Below are 24450 nucleotides of genomic sequence, written 5' to 3'. Positions count from 1 at the left end.
TAGAAGAGCCTCCTTACAGACAGCTAGAAACATTATTGGTATCAATTACTTACCTGAAAAAGAGAGGAAAGGATCTACTGGTCCCACTCCTAAGGGGGAACTCTTGAAATAATTTCCAGGTCCTAGGAAACACCTGCCTAAATTATATCTGCAACCATTACTGGTCAGTAAGGAACTGTCCCCAAACATTGGTGCTCAGTAAGGAAACATCCTCTTACTGTGGTGACAGTGAAGATGTGCCCCCCCCCCCTACTTTTCTGGTCACTGGGAGAAGAAACCTGTTTGATTTGTGGTTAGTGGTAAAAGATCCTCCATATAGACAGCTAAAAACATCAATGGTACAAATTACTTACCTGAAAAGATAAGAGGAAAGGATCTACTGATCCCACTCCAGGAATGCTTAAAATAATTTTCTGGTCTCAGGGAACACTTGTCCAAATGATATCTGCAACCATTTCTGGTCAGTAAGAAAGTGCCCCCTTACTATTAGCACAAACGCAACGTGTATTCGAACAAGGGGAGAGGTCTGGGAAGCTGCTGGCTTGGCTGGCACGGGAACAAGCAGAAGGAATGTGTGTGCCCTGTATACAGGGCCCGACCGGAGATTTACTGTACGCCCCTGACGAAATAAATGACAGCTTTGCCTCCTTCTACAGTAACCTATACAGCTCTAGGGCTGTGTTCACCCCTGACGAATTAAATTCTTATCTTGACCCAATCGACATCCCGGTCCTGACAGAAAAATACCGTGAGTCACTGGACGCCCCTATAACCACAGACGAAATATTAATAGCCCTTAAAACTCTACAATCAGGAAAGTCCCCGGGCCCCGATGGCATACCAGTGGAATTTTACAAACAATATGCTGAAGAACTGACGGGCAAATTGTGTGCCATGTTATCTGAAGCACAGAAGCGGGAGGAACTCCCGAGCTCCCTGAGTGAAGCGGTGGTGGTGGTTATCCCTAAACCCAGCAAGGATCCGGCCCTGTGCTCCTCGTACCATCCTATTTCATTGATCAATGTCGATGCAAAACGCCTAGCCAAAGTGTTAGCCAGGCGACTTAACACGGTTATAACAGCTCTGGTGCATCCAGACCAGCCGGCATGATTATGCCCTTCTGTGATATGAAAAGAATGTATTCTTTGCCTAGGTCCTTTGAATTTCATTATTGGCAGTTGAGGCATGCAATGAGGGCTCAATTTTCAGATAACTTGACCTTAGAACCGGATGCAATTGAACGTCTACTGCCCTCGAGCATAATGGGGAAACCCCTCTCCACTCTATACCTATACCTGACGGTAGCCCATGATGTCAAGCCCACCCGCTCAATGGAAAAATGGAGGGAGGACATCCCAGCTCTAGGGGAAGGATGAATGGGAGGAGTGCATCTCTGCCTACATCCCAACCATGATAGCAGCCAAGGACAGGTTCATCCAACTCAAATTCCTACATAGGGCCTACTTTACCCCGCACAGACTGGCCAGAATGTATTCACATGTAGACCCAAAATGCCCCAGGTGTGGCACAGAGGAGGGAACATTCTGGCATATGGTTTGGGCCTGCCCCAGACTCAGAGCATACTGGGAGGGGGTGGCGGAGACGATTGGTGACATGGGTGGTACCAGGGTCCCAGTGGACCCAATGGTGCTCCTACTTAGTCATTTAGGGGGGGTAGAGGGAGATAGATATGTCAAGCTTTGCATTACATTTGCGTTGTTCTATGCTAGGAGAGAAATAATGCTGCACTGGAAGTCGGCTGAACCTCCCACCCTTACAACCTGGAAAAAGGCGGTGAACTCAGTGCTACCCTTATATAAACTCACTTACGAGAGCAGACAGTGCCCTGCTAAATTTGATAAGGTTTGGTCGGCATGGTTGGACGCGTACGGGTGAGGTGCCAGGGAGGAGGGGGACCATGTGATGGGCTCCCCCCCTGCCCGGCTTGGGGGTTACCCACCCTCTCCCTCTGCGCCGGATCCTGCCTGACCACACAGAAGGAAGAGTGAGTGGACATGACTATGTGCAGCGAATATACTGCATGGGTGTTAGAGAGTCTCTTACGGGATAGAGGTGGATCACCCTTTTGTATTTTTTTTTTATGTGGGTGGATATGGGAGGAGAACGTGCTTAGACTCCACTGACTGAGAGGTGGTAGGAAGAAGCTATACTGGACTTGTAAGATGTTCTATCTGAACTGAAATTCTAGATTGCACATGTACTGAGAATCACTTGAATGTCGAATAATAAACTAACTGTAATGCTGATTTGTCAATAAAAAACTTTTCTGTTAAAAAAAAGAAAGTGCCCCCTTACTGGTCAGTAAAGAAAACATCCCCCTACAACGGTGGTCAGTAAAGAAAATGTCCCCTCACATTTGGTGGTTAGTGTTAGAAGGGTCTACTGGTTGATAGCTCAGCCAAGGGAAGTTCATCAGGTCAGTAAAGAAAACGTCCCCCTACATTGGTGGTCAGTAAAGAAAACGTCTCCTTACATTTGGTGGTTAGTGTTAGAAGGGTCTACTGGTTGATAGCTCAGCCAAGGGAAGTTCATCAGGCAGGGGTCGGTCCACCACTGCTCATTGCTCAAGGAACCTCTAGCCACCTCTGGAGGAATCCTGCCTGGGAAAATCTTTTATTTGTACATGGAGACACTACAATGTCCCATTAAATAGGCCCGCCTTGACTGTTTCAATTTCACTTCCCATTCTCCATTTATTCGTTTCGCAATTTTTTTTTATTTTGATATATAATCTAACTTTTTTTTCCTTATTTTTTTTTCCTTTTTTGGCCTTCAATTCAGGCGTGTACTCTATAGGGTTGCAACTTTTTCTTCAAGCCAAACCCGAACACTTTAGCGGCACACAGTACATTTTTTTGTTTTAGTATACACTAGGATTGTAACAGTTCTGGGACACCTTTGGGAACTCCAAAAAGAATTGTAATGCGACGCACATAAGCCCTGTTCTGAGCCACATTCCCATCTGAAAAATGTGTCCAGTTTTAGGTGGACTGAAACCCAAACACATGGTTCAAAATTGTTCTGAGCCACATTCCCATCTAAATAATATGTCCAGTTTTAGGTGGACTGAAACCCAAACACATGGTTCAAAACCGTTCCGAGCCACATTCCCATCTGAATAATGTGTCCAGTTTTAGGTGGTCTGAAACCCAAACACATGGTTCAAAACTGTTCCGAGCCACATTCCCATCTGAATAATGTGTCCAGTTTTAGGTGGACTGAAACCCAAACACATGGTTCAAAACTGTTCCGAGCCACATTCCCATCAGAAAAATGTGTCCAGTTTTAGGTGGACTGAAACCCAAACACATGGTTCAAAATTGTTCTGAGCCACATTCCCATCTAAATAATATGTCCAGTTTTAGGTGGACTGAAACCCAAACACATGGTTCAAAACCGTTCCGAGCCACATTTCCATCTGAATAATGTGTCCAGTTTTAGATGGACTGAAACCCAAACACATGGTTCAAAACCGTCCTGAGCCACATTCCCATCTGAATAATTTGTCCAGTTTTAGGTGGACTGAAAACCAAACAAATGGTTCAAAACCGTTCCGAGCCACATTCCCATCTGAATAATGTGTCCAGCTTTAGGTGGTCTGAAACCCAAACACATGATTCAAAACCCGGACTGTGCGGGTGAATCCCAGACAAGTGGCAACCTTAGTACTGTATACAACCAAATTGAAGAACGCCCCAGAGAGCAGCTGTCAATGTATTGAAAAACAACACAGGCTGCAGTTTTTTATACTCTCCACAAGGAGACGATCTAAGGCATTGTCAGTGGAACACAAAGACACAGGAAATGATATAACGATCAGACAGGAAGTGGCGTAATATACAGACAGGAAGTTCCGGGTGAGAGGTGAGGCAGGAGGAAGTAGAGAGGAGACATTGCTGGAACTGGCAGCAGAGGAGGTAATGAGATTTTATTTTAGATCTACACCCAGTAACTGCTACACAAACAAATATATTTAGGAGAAATGATCCGGTGGTTGCAGAATTTGCAATCAATTGAAAAAGTTTTATACGAGGAGTTTGGAAACATTAGGAAACACATCTAGGTACAAAGTTACAAGGTAAGTCGCAAAAGCATCACAGATCACGTTTTTTATTGATCACGTAAATGGTTAAAGTGGGGACACCCATCATTTTTGGCCTATGATATATACTGTGTTTCTTTGTAACTAGACATGTCTTCTAACCTGAGGAAGCACTGATGTTAGCCGAAACTGTTGCTTTCCATATCCATAGAAATATTCTCACTAATCTAAGGATCCCGGACAATTCCTCAATGTGATTTAGATTAGTGAGAATATTTCTATGACTATGGAAAGCAACAGTTTCGGCTAACATCAGTGCTTCCTCAGGTTAGAAGACACGTCTAGACCCACAATGTCCGCATCCCACAGGATCCAGGAGACTTGACCGAGTGGCGATGGGGTGCTGGAACTCTGAATTTCATCACCTGGCATCGCAGTTGTAAATGTCCGTTGAAGCCGTCGGTAATCACCGTATAATCCTGACATTCGCAGAGCAGTAGTGCGGGAACGGGTGTCCGTGTAGGTAACCAGTCACAAAGTTGGGGCTTGTTCTATTCCACCACACCAATGATGGGGGTTTATTTTATCCAAGTGACACCAAAGATGGGGCTTGTTTTTTACCACTGACACCAACGATGGGGTGCGTTTTATGCCAATTAAACCAATGATGTGACTTATGTTATGCCACTGATAACATTGAAGGGGCTTCATTTTATATCTCACTGACACCAAAGTTGGGGCTAATTTTATCCTATCAACACAAGGATGGGGCTTATTTTATTGCACCACACCAATGATGGGGTTTATTTTATGCACGTGACACCAACGATGTGTGCAAAGCCTATTGCATTAGGGTGTGCACCCCAAAGCTCAAACACCCATGTGTATGTGTTGTCAAAAGTATTGGGACACCTGCCTTTACATGAACTTTAATGCCATCCCAGTCTTATGCCCGGTACACACGGACTTTCCGACAGAAAATGTGCGATTGGAGCTTGTTGTCGGAAATTCCGACCGTGTGTGGGCTCCATCGGACTTTTTCCATCGGAATTTCCGACACACAAAGTTTGAGAGCTGGATCTAAAATTTTCCGACAACAAAATCCGTTCGGGCACACCGGGCGCACCCTGTGCACACGCCTATGGATGGGACGTATTTTATATCAGTTAAACCAATTATGTGACTTATTTTATGCCACTGATAACATTGACGGAGCTTATTTTATATCTCACTGACACTAAAGATGGGGCTTCCTTTATCTCATGGACACCAACAAAGGGGCTTATTTTATCCCAACGATGGGGATTATTTTATTCCATTGAGACCTACTATAGGGATTATTTTATCCTACTGACACTAACGAGGGGGTTTATTGGTACCACTGACACCAATGATGGGGTTTATTTTATCCCTACCACCCCAATAATGGGGTTTATTTTATCCAAGTGACACCAAAGATGGGGCTTATTTTATACCACTGACACCAACGAAGGGACGTATTTTATACCAATTAAATCAATGATGTGACTTATTTTATGTCACTGACAACATTAAAAAGGGTTATTTTATATCTCACCGACACTAAATTTGGGGCTCTTTTTATCCTACTGACACCAATGATGGGACGTATTTTATATCACTGACACCAATGATGGGACGTATTTTATATCACTGACACCAATGATGGGATGTATTTTTATCCCACTGACACTAATGATGGGACGTATTTTATATCACTCACACTTATGATGGGACGTATTTTATATCACTGACACCAATGATGGGACGTATTTTATATCACTGACACCAATGATGGGACGTATTTTATATCACTGACACCAATGATGGGACGTATTTTATATCACTGACACCAATGATGGGACGTATTTTATATCACTGACACCAATGATGGGACGTATTTTATATCACTGACACCAATGATGGGACCTATTTTATATCACTGAAACCAATGATGGGACATATTTTTATCCCACTGACACTAATGATGGGACGTATTTTTATCCCACTGACACTAATGATGGGGCTTATTTTATCCCACTGACACTACCAAGGAGGTTTATTGGTACCAGTGATGGCCAATGATAGAGCTTATTTGATCCCACCCACACCCGTAATGGGGATTATTTTGTCCCACTGGAATCAATGAATTTTTTTTTTTTTTTTTCTTCAGTGTAGCCCCAAAGCCTAATAGTTTAAAATGAGCTGAGAAGCAAAGTACGACACTACGATGTCAACAGGAATTTGTCTTCGTAAACCATTTAAGGTGCTCCTCCATTTATTTTCATTTGTTGGCAACTCTGAACCCATAATTACCAAGTTAGACCGCCTTCGAAAGCATTACTCCAGCTAATATGTTTTGTTTTCTATGAAGAAGGTAGCTTTGGAACCTCTGTCTGATTATTCCGATAGCCCCTTTGGACTTATTTTCCCTCATATCCTTTTATGTTTGACATTTACTGGAAGAAAGGTGAAGGAAATCTCCCTAACCGGAACACAGGCACTGGAATATCTCAACAGAGGTTCTAACTCCTACTTATAGTTTTAGATTGAGTGAAGAAAATGGTTAAGATTGTGTAGTGTTTTAGAGGGATTCTCTGATATACTTTTGGAATGAAGTTAACCAAAGTCTGTAATATCATATAAGAAGCCGCCTGAGGTGTAAGGACTCTGGAGGAACTCTGTGCAGAAATTATTAATCCCAGTACAGTCCAGATAATTCTCAGTTTATTATCCGTCTACAGAGAGGAGAGGCCTGTATAGATCACATGACCACATCAATGAAGATGGAGGAGGGCCAAAGTCACATGACGAGGAGGATATTGGACCTCACCCTGGAAATCATCTACCTGCTGACCGGAGAGGTGAGGAGGATTCTGGGAGGTCACATGACATCACTCTTATCTCTATTAATAAAACACAGAGCTGACCGGAGAGGTGAGGAGGATTCTGGGAGGTCTGTTGTGATAATTATTACTTTCTCTCTTTACACAGGATTATAAAGTAGTGAAGAAAATATCTGGTGAACCATTAACACCCAGCAGTGGTCTTCACAGGACATCACCCATCACAGTGCCTCCACCTCACTGCCTGACAACAGAGGTAACCAGTGCCAAGAAGATTCTAAAAGTCACCAACAAGATCATTGATCTGCTGACAGGAGAGGTGAGCGGTGCCGGGAATTCTGGGACATTATCCAGTAACAGACAAGGGATGTGTCTGGATGGTGACTGTATCATTGTGTGTGTCAGGTTCCTATAAGGTGTCAGGATGTCACTGTCTATTTCTCCATGGAGGAGTGGGAGTATTTAGAAGGACACAAGGATCTCTACAAGGACGTCATGATGGAGAATCAGCCGCCCCTCACATCACCGGGTAAGAGGAGACTTTATTGTAAAGGAGAGAGCGGTACGGAGGGTCCACCTAGATCCCCCATCATCTGATAAACACATAGAAACAATGTATTCAGTCGGTGTGTGTGTTTCCTACAGATGGATCCAGTAATGAGAACCCACCAGAGAGATGTCCCCGTCCTCTGTATTTCCAGGATTCCACACAGGAAGGTCACACCATCCCTCACCATCATCAGGTAGATGGGACTGAGCATGTAGACTTAAAAATACTTTTTAAGCTGTGAAATGACATTTTTCCATGTAATCTCTTGTTCCTTTTTTTAAATGTATTGCATCAACTTTGGGCTTTAGGGTGAAGAACTGAAAGACATCAAAGTTGAGGTTAAAGAGGAAGAAGAAGAGAGGTTGGTGAGTGGAGATCAGCAGTCTATGGAGGAGGGGGAGATGATTATGAAAAGTAAACAGGAGGAATCTTCTCTACAAATAGACACAAGTAAGTAATCATCTTCTATGTATATAAAGTATCCTGTACACCATATGAAAGGTCCATCTCCATTCCTCAATATAACATCATGTTCCCAACAAATGAGGAGGACATACTGTACACCATATGAAAGGTCCATCTCCATTCCTCAATATAATGTCATGTTCCCAACAAATGAGGTGAAGATACTGTACACCATATGAAAGGTCCATCTCCATTCCTCAATATAACGTCATGTTCTCAACAAATGAGGTGGAGATACTGTACACCATATGAAAGGTCCATCTCCATTGTTAAGATTGCACCCAATTCTAAACCAAAGCTAAGGGAAACTGTGTAGAGGTTTAGTGTGATATATGTGATTCCTGAATGTAAGGACATGAATAGTTCTTATTAATTTAGAAATTGTTTCCCAACAGGTGGACGCTATATCCGGAACACCCCAGAAGGACATCTCATGTTATCTCCAGGTTATAATGCAGAACATAATGGCATCACACAGGATTCTCCAGGAGTAAATCTGATTACTCAAAATATACATCACAGACCTTATCATTTGGAGAGATCCATGGATCTGTCAAACCCTGACAGGTCACATATTTTTACTTCAGATCTTCCACTTGGACCTCATAGTCCTTATAAATCCACAAATCCATCTAATCCCGCAGAATCTTCTTTAGGTTTTGTAGGAGGTGACTCAGTGGAGAGAACATTGACATGTTTGGTGTGTCAGAAATCTCTCGCTGAAAACGAAGCACTCTTCAAACAACAGAAAAACCACACGAGTGAGCGTCCTTTCTCATGCGCGGAGTGTGGGAAAAGTTTCACTGTAAAAAGAAGCCTCCTTGTACACCAGAGAAGTCACACTGGTGAGCGTCCTTTCTCGTGTCCAGAGTGTGGGAAATGCTTTGCCGAGAAAAGAACGCTTCTTACACACCAGAAAAGCCACACGTGCGAGGTTTCTTATTTATGTTCCGAGTGCGGGAAATGTTTCATTCAGAAAGGAGACCTTCTTAAACACCAGAGGATTCACACCGGTGAGCGTCCTTTCGCCTGCTCAGAGTGCGGGAAAGGTTTCATTCAGAAATCGGACCTTCTTAGGCACAAGAGGACTCACACGGGCGAGCGCCCCTATTCGTGTTTGGAGTGCGGGAAATTTTTTGGCAACAAAGGAAACCTTCTTAAACATCAGAGAACTCACACGGGCGAGCGTCCGTTTTCGTGCTCGGAGTGCGGGAAATTTTTTAACGATAAGGGAAACCTCCTCAAACATAAGAGAATTCACACGGGGGAGCGTCCTTTCTCGTGTTCCGAGTGCGGGAAATGTTTTAACGACAAAGCGAAACTTATTAGGCATCAACGAAGTCACACGGGAGAGCGTCCGTATCTGTGTTCGGACTGTGGGAAATCTTTCACGAAGAAAGAAAGCCTTCTCAAACATCAGAAAAGTCACATATGAAAGTGCGGGAAAGGTTTTACACATGAAGGAGATCATGTTGGACATTGAATTACACATTGCTGATGATTATGGTAACAAATGTAAGGTGGCTTTTATCAAGCTGAACTATCCAGTCCATAGAAGTGTATAATAAAACCAATTAGATTTTTTTTAAAGAGTACATCCTGGCAATAGTGTTATTGAGTTATAGGTGGAGTCTGTTCTTAATGGCTGTTAGAACATGATAAATGATAGACACAGACAGGCATGTACTGGCCATCGGGACTACCGGGAGTTTCCCGGTGGGCCGATGGCTCAGTGGGCCGGTTTCAGTGACAGCCAGTGGCATCGCTAGGGGGGGGACTTTTGGGGCTATAGCCCTGAATCTGGGGCCCATAGCCCAGAGTCAGACCAGGAGTCCCCAACCACAGGGTCCCGGACCACTACCGGGCCATGGGCTCTCTGCAGCCATGCGGCGGGCAGCACGGGAGAGCTGGAGAGCGGGCAGGCAGCTCTCACTGCCTGCCCTCTCTCTGGTGACCCTGATGTAAGGGGGGCTCTCTGGGGACCCGGATGTAAGGGAGAGGTTCTCTGGGGGGGACCCGGATGTAAGGGGGAGGCTCTCTGGGGACCCTGATGTAAGGAGGGGCTCTCTGGTGACCCTGATGTAAGGCGGAGCCTCTCTGGGGACTCTGATGTAAGAGGGGCTCTCTGGGGACCCTGATGTAAGGGGAAGGCTATATGGGGACCCTGATGTAAGGGGGGCTCTTTGGGGACCCTGATGTAAGTGGGGGGCTGTCTGGGGACACTGATGTAAGGGGGGCTCTCTAGGGACTCTGATGTAAGGGGGGGCTTTTTTTGCGCAATTGCGTACAGTTTATATACTGTTTTTGTGTGTGTTTGCAAAATTAAAGTGGGCTGGTCTGGATGAAGTCCAGGGCCAAATTTTTGTCCCAGTCCAGCCCTGGACACAGAATATCAACCAAAAATCCTGAAAAAACATGGATTAGTCCTGTCAATATAAGAAGGTGCTCCTAGTGACAACTCGTTATGTGTATAAAAGACACTTGTCCACAGAATCTCTTTCTTCCATTCAAACCTCACCATCATGGGCAAGAACAAAGAACTATCAAAGGACGTCAGGGACAAGACTGTAGACCTGCACAAGGCTGGAATGGGCTACAAGACCACTAGCAAGAAGCTTGGTGAGAAGGAGACAATTGTTGGAGCGATTATTCTCAAATGGAAGAAACACAAAATAACCATCAATCGCCCTCGGTCTGGAGCTCCATGCAAGATTTTACCTCATGGGGTAAGGATGATCATGAGAAAGGTGAAGGATCAGCCCAGAACTACACGGGAGGAGCTTGTGAATGATCTCAAGGCAGTTGGGACCACTGTCACCAAACAAACCATTGGTAACTCAATACGCCGCCATGGATTGAAATCCTGCAAGGTCCGTGTACCGGCCCATCTGATGTTTGCCAATGAACATCTAAATGATTCAGAGAAGGTTTGGGGAAAAGTACTGTGGTCATATGAGACCAAAATTGAGCTTTTCGACTCGCCGTGTTTGGAGGAAGAAAAATGCTGACTACGACCCTAAGAAAACCATCCCTACAGTCAAGCACGGAGGTGGAAACATGATGCTTTGGGACTGTTTCTCTCCTAGAGGTACAGACCGACTTTGCCGCATTGACGGGCCAATGGACGTGGCCATGTATTGTAAAATCTTGGATGAGAACCTTCTTCTCTCAGCCAGAACACTGAAGATGGGTCATGAATGGGTCTTCCAACATGACAAAGGCCCAAAACAAGGCAAAAAGGAGTGGCTCAAGAAGAACATTAAGGTCAGACTAGCCAGTCTCCAGACCTTAATCCTATAGAAAATTTATGGAGGGAGCTGAAACTTTGAGTTGAGAGCCAAGAAAGCTTAAGGATTTAGAGAAGATCTGTAAAGAAGAGTGGACCAAAATCCCTCCTGAGATGTGTGCAAATCTGGTAACCAACTACAGGAAACATCTTACCTCTGTGCTTGCCAACAAGGGTTTCTCCACCAACTACTAAGTCATGTTTTGCTTGGGGATCAAATACTTATTTTACCCACTGAACTGCAACTCAATTTATAACATCTGTATCGTTTGTTTTCCAGATTTTTGGTTGATATTCTGGCTCTATCATTTAAATTACACCTTCAATTATAGACCCTTCATTTCTTTGTAAGTGGGCAAACTTACACAATCTGCAGGGGATTAAATACTTATTTTCCCCACTGTATAATAGAAATCCAACAAGGAAAGTGAGAGCCCCTCATAATGGGTATATCAGGAATTGAAGTATATCTGGGAATAGGGCTTTTTTTCTCAGAGAATAGGTGCAGGAACTCCCCTCTTCCGAGTCTCCCCTTGTCTACACAACCTACACTCCTCTAAGCACCGTCCCTTGGTTCCAACCCCTACCCACCTCCCAGTACTGCCCCAAGTATCATTTTGTGGGGCAACAATAGGTCCCCTCAGCAACAATGGACCCCACCCCAGCAACAATAGATCTCACCCCAGCAACAATAGATCCTTCACACAACAATGGACCCACCCCAGCAACAATAGATCCCTCACACAACAATAGTTTGCCCACACAACAATAGACCCTCCCTAGCAACAATGTGCCCCACCCCAGCATCAATAGTTCACCCACACAACAATAGATTCTCCCAGCAACAATGGACCCCACCCTAGCAACAATAGCCCCCCCTAGCGACAATAGACCTCATCTCAGCAACAATAGACTCCCCCCAGAAACAATAGACCCCGCTCCAGCAACAATAGGTCTCCTCACCAACAATAGATCCCTCACACAACAATAGACTCCCCCAGTAACAATAGGTCCCCCAGCAACAGTAGTTCCCCACACAATAGACTCCCCCTAGCAACAATGGACCCCACCCCAACAATAGCTCCCCCCAGCAAAAACAGACCTCACCACAGCAACAATAGGCTTCCCAGCGACAACAGACCTCACCCCAGCAACAATAGATCCCTCACTCAAAAATAGACTCCCCCCAGAAACAATAGACCCCACTCTAGCAACAATAGGTCCCTTCACCAACAATAGACCCCACCCTAGCAACAATAGATCCCTCACACAACAATAGACTCCCCCTGCAACAATGGACCATACCCCAGCAACAATAGGTCTCTCAGCAACAGTACGTAGTTCCCCCACACAACAATAGACTCCCCCTAGCAACAATGGATCCCACCCCAACAATAGCCCCCCCCAGGAAAAATAGACCTCACCACAGCAACAATAGATCCCTTACACAACAATAGACTCCCCCAGCAACAATGGACCCCACCCCAGCAACAATAGGTCCCCCCAACAACAATAGACACCCACTACGGCAACAATAGCTCCCCCACACAGCAAAAGACCCCCCACACACAGCAACAATGGACCGCCCACAACAAAATACCACCCCCAGCAACAAAAGATCCTCACCAGCAACATTAGACCCCCCCCCAGCATCAATAGACCTTCCAGAATACAGCAACAATCAACCTCAACCTCAATAGTAGATTACTATCAGCAACATAAGACTCCCCAGCAACAATAGAGCCCCCACCAGCAACAATAGACCCTCACACAAAAATATATCCCCACCAGTGACAATAGATCCCCCAGCAGCCAGCATCAATTGACCCTCCTGCACACCCCACCCATTACATACATTTAGTGCTGGAGGTGCCAGAACTGCGTTCCCGCAGTTCGGGCTGAAAAAAACCCTGCTTGGAAATGTTTTAAAGCCACAAGCTTCAGAAGATGTGGGGAAGGGGGGCAAGCGGTATGTTGATCGTTATAGGTCTTCAACTGTACCAGGTGGAGTTGGGACGGTGGGAAAGAAGTGGATGAGTTGTGCAGAGATGAGTTGTGGATGAGGGTTGAAGACGTGAGGGATGCAGAAGTGAGCATTTGCTGCACTCCGTTTCCTTGGACGAATGTTACATTGGGGTCTCCAACTATGCTACTTTGTGCTACAGAACTTGGAAAGCACATCTGGAAACCTGCTCAGCAGAGACCTACCTGATGATGTAAAATGACCACCTTGTGTCTTGTGGCTAGAAGGAAGGTTTTTTTTGGTATGGTGGATCCCATACCAGGTTTTATCCTCTCCACACAGCTGCTTCTGTTTCACTCAATCGCTTTGGTGGAACTTCTATTATATCATTGATCATTGGAACCTTCTCTTTATATTTGTTTAATAAAGCGTTGGGTAATATGCCAATAAAGATCTCACATCTTTTATTTGGAAAGTGGTTGATTAAAGTTGGAAGTAAACCCTTCTTTGGCTCTTGTCCCTACAGGAAAGCCTATATTAAGACTTAGCCCTAGGTACAGTAAATATCTCCTAAATCTGCACAGTTTTGGATATATTCACACTGCATGCAGCCGGTGACATCACCGCCGCATGCGCTCTGAAGGGACGGCATACACATGCACAGGAGTAACATCATCAAGCCGCAGCCAATCAGACGCAAACCTGTATAGATAGTGGAGGAGAGCTGTCGGAGAATGTAGTGTGGATGGTGGGAGGAGATCTGTCGGAGAATGTAGTGTGGATGTTGGGAGGAGAGCTGTCAGAGAATGTAGTGTGGATGGTGGAGGAGAGCTGTCAGAGAATGTAGTGTGGATGGTGGAGGAGAGCTGTCGGAGAATGTAGTGTGGATGGTAGAGAAGATCTGTCGGAGAATGTAGTGTGGATGGTGGAGGAGAGCTGTCGGAGAATGTAGTGTGGATGGTGGAGGAGATCTGTCGGAGAATGTAGTGTGGATGGTGGAGGAGAGCTGTCGGAGAATGTAGTGTGGATGGTGGAGGAGAGCTGTCGGAGAATGTAGTGTGTGTAGCACTACTCCCATAAGAGACGCAGAATTACTGGCCAGGTCTTCCGCATAGGCTTCACCCTGCAGCAAGACAGAAGCTCATTCAAATGTTTCTTTTATGAACAGTCTAGGGGATGTTGTTTTTATTTTTGGATAGGGTTGAGGGAATTAAGTTGGACAACAATTGTCTGATGGAGCGTACTAACGGTCACATTTTAGGCAAACAGTCTGTGATCACACAATTCCCTGCCGAAAGTCTGATCGTGTGTACAAGGCTTTAGGCAGTGGTCTCCAAACTGCGGCCCTTTGCTTGCTTTTAGGTGGCCCTTGGGGGTGCTATTTTATTCACTAACAATGAAGGGCACACTTCCTACCAGTGACATCAACAATGGAGTACAGTTCCTCCCAAGGACACCAACAATGGGGCCCAATAACACCAATGATGGGGCACAATTCCTCCCACTGACAGTGAAGGGGGATTGTTTATTTCCACTGATGCTGGGACATTTTGTACTCCCAATGGTCACAGTCCGGCCCCTGTAGTCTGGAGGACAGTAAATTGGCCCTTTGTTTAGAAAGTTTGGAGACCCCTGATCTAAGGTACTGTCCTTAAACTTTGAAATATTCAATAAACACATTGAAACGAAGGACAATAGGCTGCAGTTTTTATGTTCTCCACAAGAAGACAATCCTACATATTGTGAGTGGAACGCACAGACAGAGAATGAAAGGAGGCGCAAACAGGAAGTAAGGCAGAAACAGGAAGTGATGTACTGTAGCGACAGGAAGTGACGTAGAAGTATAAACAGGAGGTAGAGAGAAGACATTGCTGGAACTGGCAGCAGAGGAGGTAATGAGATATTATTTTAGATGTACATCCATTAACCCCCCCGTCATGTCCGTCATCTTCCTCCATACATTTTGTCATCTCCAGAAATTGGTGCACACATAAATACATGTAGGGTAAAGAATTGGGTGGTTTCAGTAGCTGTAATTTCTTAAGTTGAACGCAATGTAACGAGTTTGGAAACTTCAGGAAACACACCTAGGTACAAAAACAAGGTAAGTCGGAGAATGATTATGGATCACATTGTTACACTCTGAAGTCTTTCTTTGTTGTTACAACTAGAGTTGCCACCTCATCCCTTTAAACCCGAACACCTTTGAATTACAAGGGTTCTGAAGCTAATTAAATGCAGATAAGGCACCAAGTGAGTTTAATTACTACCTTAATCAGCCACAGAACCCGTGTAATTCATATGTGTTCGGGTTTAAAGGGATGAGGTGGCAACCATAGTTACAATATCAGAGTAGTTTGTAACTTTATTACTTTTGTCTCATATTGGAGTGCATGGATACAGTATTGTTTTTTATAGCCAACACAAAGGGTAGAGGCATAGATCATTTCCGATTTTCCTAATGGACCCTGGACATCTCCTGGTCGGAGAATTCTACTTCCTCCTCTCCTCTTCCTTACTCAGTTGGGGCCGCCCAAGGTTCTGTTCTTGGACCTCTCCTATTCTCGATCTACACCTCCTCCCTGGGTCAGGTAATAGCCTCCCATGGCTTCCAATACCGTTTCTAGGCTGATGAGACCCAAATCTATCTCTCTACCCTTCAGCTCGCAACATCAGTCTCCTTACACATCACTAATTTAATAACAAACATATCAGCCTGGATGTCACACCACTTCCTCAAACTCAACCTATCCAAAACCGAGCTCATATTTCTCCCCCCACGTGCCTCTCCCCCTAACTTCTCCGTCAAAATCAATGGCTCAACTATCGACCCATCCTAGGGTTGCCACCTATCCTTTTAAACCTGAAAACACATTAGTTACACAGGTTCGGTGGCTGATTAAACTAAACTCAGTGTCTTACCTGCATTTAATTAGCCTCAGAACCTGTGTAATTAATATGTGGATGAGGTGGCAACTCTAACCCATCCCCGCATGTCAGGGTGCTAGATGTTATCCTGGACTCCGAACTATCCTTTCGGTCCCACATCCAATCCCTGTTCAAACCTTGCCACCTCAACCTCCACAACATCTCCAAAATACGTCCCTTTCCAACCAATGACACCACAAAGCTTTTATTGAACTCCCTGGTAATCTCTCACCTCGACTACTGCAACTCCTTCCTCATTGGCTTACCTCTCCATAGGCTATCCCCTCTTCAATTCGTCATGAATGCTGCTGCCAGACTCATCCACCTTACAAACCGCTCCGTGTCTGCTACTCGTCTCTGCCAATCCCTTCACTGCCCTCCGTTCATTCAACAAATGAAATTCGAAATATTAACAACTACTTACAAAGCCATCCACAACTCTGCCCCCAACTACATCACTGACCTAGTCTCAAAATACCAACCAAATCAATCTGTACGTTGCTCCCAAGACCACTGCTCTTGAGCTCCCTTGTCACCTCCTCTTACACCACCTCCAGGACTTCTCCAGAGCCTCTCCCATCCTCTTGGAACTCTCTACCCCAATCTGTCAGACTATCTCCTACTCTGTCCATTTTCAGACGATCCCTGAAAACTCATCTCTTCAGAGAAGCCTATCCTGCCCCCACCTAACAACTGTACATTTATTTTCTCCATCAGTACACCCCTTTTAATGCCGAACTCCATCTTGTTTAGGTCTGTATCCCAATTGAATGACTTTTCTTTCACATTCTGTTCCATTTGACATCTATAACCTGGACAAGAAGTGAAATCTCCAAATTAGGACATAGATAGAACAATACCTCAGCAAAGGATCTAACCCTCCTATAGTCAATCTAAACTTAAAGTGTTACTAAACCCAGGAGCCTGCATTCACTATGTCTTGTCTTCCTCAGCACACAGAACATGGAAATGCAATTATTTTAGTAAATATAAACTGCTAAATACCTTTTATCATCAGCAGTATATAATAGTCTTGTGACTTCTATCAGTGTCTGGTTAAAGCTTGTAGGAGGAGTTTTCATTCTCAGGTCTCAGTGCCTATATAAAGGAGTCTGGCTGCAGTGGGCAAGTACCCCAGACGAAGTCCTATGTGACGAAACGCGTCGGGAGGACTCCACTGCCGCCATTTTATTACATACAAGCGCTTGATTACTTCTTAAATGTAAGTGTTTTTCTTTTTCAATAAAATTTATAATTTTACGGAATTACACTATATGGCCCTTTTTTATCCTATGTGGGGCATGTTCGAGGACGTTTTTAACTTCCGCATGGAGAAAGCACCCCAGTGAAGCACCCCCAGGATCTCTTCTCCAGTGTATCATTGGGATCTCCTCTCCATTGCCAGTGGGCAGTTTTAAGCCTGCTTGACTCATCCAGCATACGCTGTTTTGGGTCCCAACCTTTCGGTAAGCCTCCATTGATATGGGTGGTGGTATTTGCACAAGTGTGGTTTTTCACAACAAATCCCTGAGAAGGCCTCCAAGACCGTTTATCTTCTTTTGGTCCTCATCATCTATACCATTGCCATTGGGCAGTAAAGGCTTGTGTTGACCTATGTAGCATATGCATTTTTAGGTCCAAAATCCATGGTACGCCTTCATTACTTTGGGGATTGTCTGATCACTCTTTTAGTTATATATCCACGTGGTGATTTTAATGTTTTCACAAAAAAGATGGACTTTGATTTATTGATAATGGACATTTATTATTATGAGAATTTTATACGTTGATATTCACATTTGTCATTTCACTTTTGCATAATTTTTAGCGCTGCACTTATTTACATATTTTATGGTTTACAGTAAAAATTCTATTTGCAGTGTTAGCGGCTTACACGTTTGAGTTAGCGCAAAGTTATTTTGTTTTTTCTGAACACTTTAAGACAAACAGTTTTACTTTAGGACCAGTTCACACCAGGAATCGTACAGGAACACACTGCATTTGCAACCTGTGGTTGGGGTGTTGTTAGAATTGCATTGACACCTGCTGCAGATCGCAAGGGCGGTGAAGGAAACGCAGACAGAATGCGTGTGTGAAAAGGCTCTTAAAGGGACAGTGAGGGTTAGTGAGGTTGAATAAAAAGATCTGTAATACAGTATACTCTGTGCAGATATTATTCATCCCGGTACAGTCCAGATAATTCTCAGTTTATTATCCGTCTACAGAGAGGAGAGTCCCGTATAGATCACATGACCACATCAAAAGGAATGGAAAAAGACCAAAGTCACATGACTGAGAGGCTACTAAACCTCACCCTGGAGATCATCTTCCTGCTGACCGGAGAGGTGGGGAGGATTCTGGGAGATCACATGACATTTCTTATATTTTTGTAATGACCCAACTAAAGAGAAGTCTGTAGTAATAACTGCCACATGCTATCTTTACACAGAATTATAAAGTAGTGAAGAAAACATCTGGAGATCCATTATCACCCAGCAGCCGTCTTCACAGGACATCACCCATCACAGTGCCTCCACCTCACTGCCTGACAACAGAGGTAACCAGTGCCAAGAAGATTCTAGAAGTCACCAACAAGATCATTGAGCTGCTGACAGGAGAGGTGAGCGGTGGTGGGAATTCTGGGACATTATCCAGTAACAGACAAGGGATGTGTCTGGATGGTGACTGTATCATTGTGTGTGTCAGGTTCCTATAAGGTGTCAGGATGTCACTGTCTATTTCTCCATGGAGGAGTGGGAGTATATAGAAGGACACAAGGATCACTACAAGAACGTCATGATGGAGAATCAGCCGCCCCTCACATCACCGGGTAAGAGGAGACTTTATTGTAAAGGAGAGAGCAGTACGGAGGGTCCACCTAGATCCCCCATCATCCGATAAACACATAGAAACAATGTATTCAGTCAGTGTGTGTGTTTCCTACAGATGGATCCAGTAATGGGAACCCACCAGAGAGATGTTCCTTTCCTGTGTATTCCCAGGATTCCACACAGGAAGATCACAGCTATGCACAACTTGATCAGGTAGACAGGACTGAAGATCTAAAATTCAAACATTATGAAATGACATTCTTCTATGTAATCTCCTGTTTATTTTTACAAATGTATTCTATCATTGTTGGGGTTCAGGATGAAGAACTGGAAGAAATGAAAGTTGAGATTAAGGAGAAAAAACAAGAGATGTTGGCAAGTGAAGATCAGCAGTCTATGGAGGAGGGGGAGATGATTATGGACAGTAAACAGGCGAAATCTTTACATATGGAAACAAGTAAGTAATAAACACTAAATACAGAAAAAATTCACATTTGACATACTGTACACCATATGAAAGGTCCATCTCCATTCCTCAATATAACGTCATGTTCCCAACAAATGAGGAGGAGATACTGTACACCATATGAAAGGTCCATCTCCATTCCTCAATATAATGTCATGTTCCCAACAAATGAGGAGGAGATTCTGTACATCATATGAAAAGTCCATCTCCATTCCTCAATATAATATAACGTCAGGGTTCTTAACAAATAAGGAGGAGATACTGTACTCCATATGTATGGTCCATCTCCAATCCTCAATATAACGTCTTATTCCCAACAAATGAGGTGGAGGTACTGTACACCATATGAAAGGTTCCTCTCCATTCTTCACTTTAACGTCATGTTTCCAGAAAAATGAGGAGGAGATACTGTACACCATATGAAAGGTCCATCTCCATTCCTCAATTTAATATCATGTTCCCAACAAATGAGGAGGAGATACTGTACACCATATGAAAGGTTCCTCTGACTGTCTCCTGCAGCATGTCCTCACTCTTTAACTCCTCTTGCAACATGTTTTCACTTTCTGACCATCTCTTATAGAATATTCACAGTCTCTGACCTTCTACTGTAGTTTGTCCAAAGTCTTTTTGTCCATAGGTTTTTGTAAAATTGCAAACGCTCAACTTGAGGTCCATTTGTGATGTTGGGGATGGTTCTTGAGGCCACCATTATTGATAAATTGTCCTCCACTGCTTTACTCCTCATTCTTCAATATGGTCTCATGTTTCCAAGACATAAGGACCCATCTCCATTCTTACAGTAACAATATAATTATTTCACAAAGACTGTTACCCAGTGTCGTTTGGGTGTACTGTATTCTATTTCAGGTTTGTATTCATAGTTTGGTGTCATACTTGCGCCCAATTCCAAGCCAAATTTCTGGGGCATTGTTGAGTTTGTACAATATACAGTATATGATAACTCAAGGCAAAACACGAAGAATACTTTTAACTTTTATTTAAATTGCTTCCAACAGGTGAACACTATGTCTGGAATACCTCAGAGGGACATCTTATTTTATCTTCAGATTGTAATGCAGAAGATAATAATATTGCACAATATTCTTCAGGAGTAAATCACATTAATCAAAATGCTCACCATATATCTTACTCTGTGGAGAGATCAGTGAATCCCTCTCCTATGAAATCATTGGGAACTACAGTAGACATCCTGAGGAACACAGCAGAGAATTCATTGATGTGTTCGATATGTAGGAAATTTCTCAATAAAAACGGAGCACTTTATAAAGAACAGATAAGTCACGCGGGTGAAAGCTCTTTCTTATGTTTAGAGTGCGGGAAATGTTTCACTGAGAAAAAAACACTTCTCAAACATCAGAAAAGTCACACATGCAGGTATCTTTATTCATGTTCAGAGTGCGGAAAATATTTCAATGACAAAGGAAGTCTTCTTAAACATCAGAGAACTCACACGGGGGAGCGTCCATTTCCTTGTTTAGAGTGCGGGAAATGTTTTGTTCAGAAAATAGACCTTCTGAAACACCAGAGAATTCACACTGGTGAGCGTCCTTTCTTGTGTTCAGAGTGCGGGAAATCTTTCATTCAAAAATCAGACCTTCAGAGACACAAGAGAACTCACACAGGTGAACGCCCCTATTCCTGTTCTGAATGCGGGAAACATTTCAATGACAAAGGAAACCTTGTTAAGCATAAGAGAATTCACACGGGTGAGCGTCCATTTTTATGTTCAGAGTGCGGGAAATCTTTTGCTGAGAAAGCAAAACTTCTGAGGCATCAGAGAATTCACACTGGTGAGCGTCCTTTTTCTTGTCCAGAGTGTGAGAAACGTTTCAGGAAGAAAGAAAGCCTGGTCAGACATCAGGAAAAACACACTTGAAATGCCATGTACACACGATCGGACATTCCGACAATGAAATCCTGGATATATTTCCAACGGATGTTGGCCCAAACTTGTCTTGCATACACACGGTCGCACAAATGTTGTCGGAAATTCCAATCGCAAAGAACACGGTGACGTACAAGACGTATGACGAGCCGAGAAAAATGAAGTTCAATAGCCAGTGCGGCTCTTCTGCTTGATTCCGAGCATGCGTGGACTTTTGTGCGTCTGAATTGTGTACACACGATTGGAAAATTTGAAAACCAGCTCTCAAATTTTTGTTGTCGGAAATTCCGAGAAAAAATGTCCGATGGAGGCTACACACGGTCGGAATCTCTGACAACAAGCTCCCATCAAACATTTGTTGTCGGAAATTCCGATCGTGTGTACGGGGCAAAAGGCTTTTTTTTATGATCAGGCTGCGGAAATGCTTTACACATAAAGGAAATCTAAATAGACATTGGAGAAAACCGCTGATAAATGTACAGTGGAAGTTACCAAATGGAACTGTTAAGTCCAGAGAACTGTATCATTAAAAAATATATTTTTTAGTACATCCAGGTGACATTTGTTGATAGGTGGAGTCTGTGGTAGGATGTGGAGAATGTAGTGTGGATGGTGGAAGGAGATCTGTCGGAGAATGTAGTGTGGATGGTGGAGGAGAGCTGTCAGAGAATGTAGTGTGGATGGTGGAGGAGAGATGTCGGAGAATGTAGTGTGGATGGTGGGAGGAGATCTGTCGGAGAATGTAGTGTGGATGGTGGAGGAGAGCTGTCAGAGAATGTAGTGTGGATGGTGGAGGAGAGCTGTCGGAGAATGTAGTGTGGATGGTGGGAGGAGATCTGTCGGAGAATGTAGTGTGGATGGTGGAGGAGAGCTGTCAGAGAATGTAGTGTGGATGGTGGAGGAGAGCTGTCGGAGAATGTAGTGTGGATGGTGGAGGAGATCTGTCGGAGAATGTAGTGTGGATGGTGGGAGGAGAGCTGTCGGAGAATGTAGTGTGGATGGTGGAGAGCTGTCGGAGAATGTAGTGTGGATGGTGGAGGAGAGCTGTAGGAGAATGTAGTGTGGATGGTGGAGGAGATCTGTCGGAGAATGTAGTGTGGATGGTGGAGGAGATCTGTCGGAGAATGTAGTGTGGATGGTGGAGGAGAGCTGTAGGAGAATGTAGTGTGGATGGTGGAGGAGATCTGTCGGAGAATGTAGTGTGGATGGTGGAGGAGATCTGTCTGAGAATGTCGTGTGGATGGTGGAGGAGATCTCTTAGAGAATGTAGTGTGGATGGGGGAGAGCTGTCGGAGAATGTAGTGTGGGTGGTGGAGGAGAGCTGTCGGAGAATGTAGTGTGGATGGTGGAGGAGATCTGTCAGAGATTGTAGTGTGGATGGTGGAGGAGAGTTGTCGGAGAATGTAGTGTGGATGGTGGAGGAGAGTTGTCGGAGAATGTAGTGTGGATGGTGGAGGAGAGCTGTCGGAGAATGTAGTGTGGATGGTGGAGGAGAGCTGTCGGAGAATGTAGTGTGGATGGTGGAGGAGATCTGTCGGAGAATGTAGTGTGGATGGTGGGAGGAGAGCTGTCGGTGAATGTAGTGTGGTTGGTGGAGGAGAGCTGTTGGAGAATGTAGTGTGGATGGTGGAGGAGAGCTGTCGGTGAATGTAGTGTGGTTGGTGGAGGAGAGCTGTTGGAGAATGTAGTGTGGATGGTGGAGGAGAGCTGTCGGAGAATGTAGTGTGGATGGTGGAGGAGATCTGTCGGAGAATGTAGTGTGGATGATGGAGGAGATCTGTCGGAGAATGTAGTGTGGATGGTGGAGAAGAGCTGTCGGAGAATGTAGTGTGGATGGTGGAGGAGAGCTGTCAGAGAATGTAGTGTGGATGGTGGAGGAGAGCTGTTGGAGAATGTAGTGTGGATGGTGGAGGAGATCTGTCGGAGAATGTAGTGTGGATGGTGGAGGAGATCTGTCAGAGAATGTAGTGTGGATGGTGGAGGAGATCTGTCGGAGAATGTAGTGTGGATGGTGGGAGGAGAGCTGTCGGAGAATGTAGTGTGGATGGTGGGAGGAGATCTGTCGGAGAATGTAGTGTGGATGGTAGAGGAGATCTGTCGGAGAATGTAGTGTGGATGGTGGAGGAGATCTGTCGGAGAATGTAGTGTGGATGGTGGAGGAGATCTGTCGGAGAATGTAGTGTGGATGGTGGAGGAGATCTGTCAGAGAATGTAGTATGGATGGTGGAGGAGATCTGTCGGAGAATGTAGTGTGGATGGTGGGAGGAGAGCTGTCGGAGAATGTAGTGTGGATGGTGGGAGGAGATCTGTCGGAGAATGTAGTGTGGATGGTAGAGGAGATCTGTCGGAGAATGTAGTGTGGATGGTGGAGGAGATCTGTTGGAGAATGTAGTGTGGATGGTGGAGGAGAGCTGTCGGAGAATGTAGTGTGGAGGGTGGAGGAGAGCTGTCGGAGAATGTAGCGTGGATGGTAAATTATATCATGTGAATGGAGGAGTTATTGGCCACAAACAATGAAACTTGACTTTTCCCTTCCTTTCTTCTTCAAATTTATTCCTATTTCCTCATGCAGTTTGGAAAAAAAGTGTTTGTTAGCGTACTACCATGCCATACCTCTGCAGGTGCTTTTCTACCGTGAAGCGTTTCCTCCGTAGTTCACATAGAGTCTTTGATGGCACCGGATGGAACTTTCTTTTCTAGATTCCCAAGGAGAAGCTGGCCAAGTGAGCCAGTAGTTGGCAGCTTTTCATACCGTTTTCTCGCACAATTGTCTCAGGACCTGCATTTGTGCTATTTTTTTTTCCTAATGTATTATTACTGTTTTCACTTACTGTAACATTGTTACTGCAGTACTATGCTAATTTTCTATTTATTGTCTACATGCCACAGTCTTCAATACAACTTTATTGTTTAATGAAGGTAAAAAAAAACGTTCAGTGTGCAGCCCCCTAATACTTCCCGACACACAGAATGGGCTCTGGGGCAAGCATGACTGTCCGCGTAGGTGGCAGGAGACCTGAGAAGAGGAGGATCAGAGCTGCTCTGTGCAAAACCATAACACAGAGCAAGTAAGTATAAAATGTATGTCATTTTTGAAGAAAAAATGTGAGCCTTTAGTAACCCTT

The 24450-nt window shown here is 44.4% G+C and overlaps 1 pseudogene; it reads left to right on the top strand.

The window, feature by feature from the left end:
• Window positions 1-3863: 3863 nt before the first annotated feature.
• LOC141105181 (uncharacterized) lies at window positions 3864-21873 on the top strand (annotated as a pseudogene).
• Window positions 21874-24450: the final 2577 nt, after the last annotated feature.

Source organism: Aquarana catesbeiana, linkage group LG08 (assembly GCF_042186555.1).
Source record: "Aquarana catesbeiana isolate 2022-GZ linkage group LG08, ASM4218655v1, whole genome shotgun sequence".
NCBI lineage: Eukaryota > Metazoa > Chordata > Amphibia > Anura > Ranidae > Aquarana > Aquarana catesbeiana.
The sequence above is the reverse complement of the archived record's forward strand: the minus strand, read 5'-3'. Positions and strand labels throughout refer to the sequence as shown.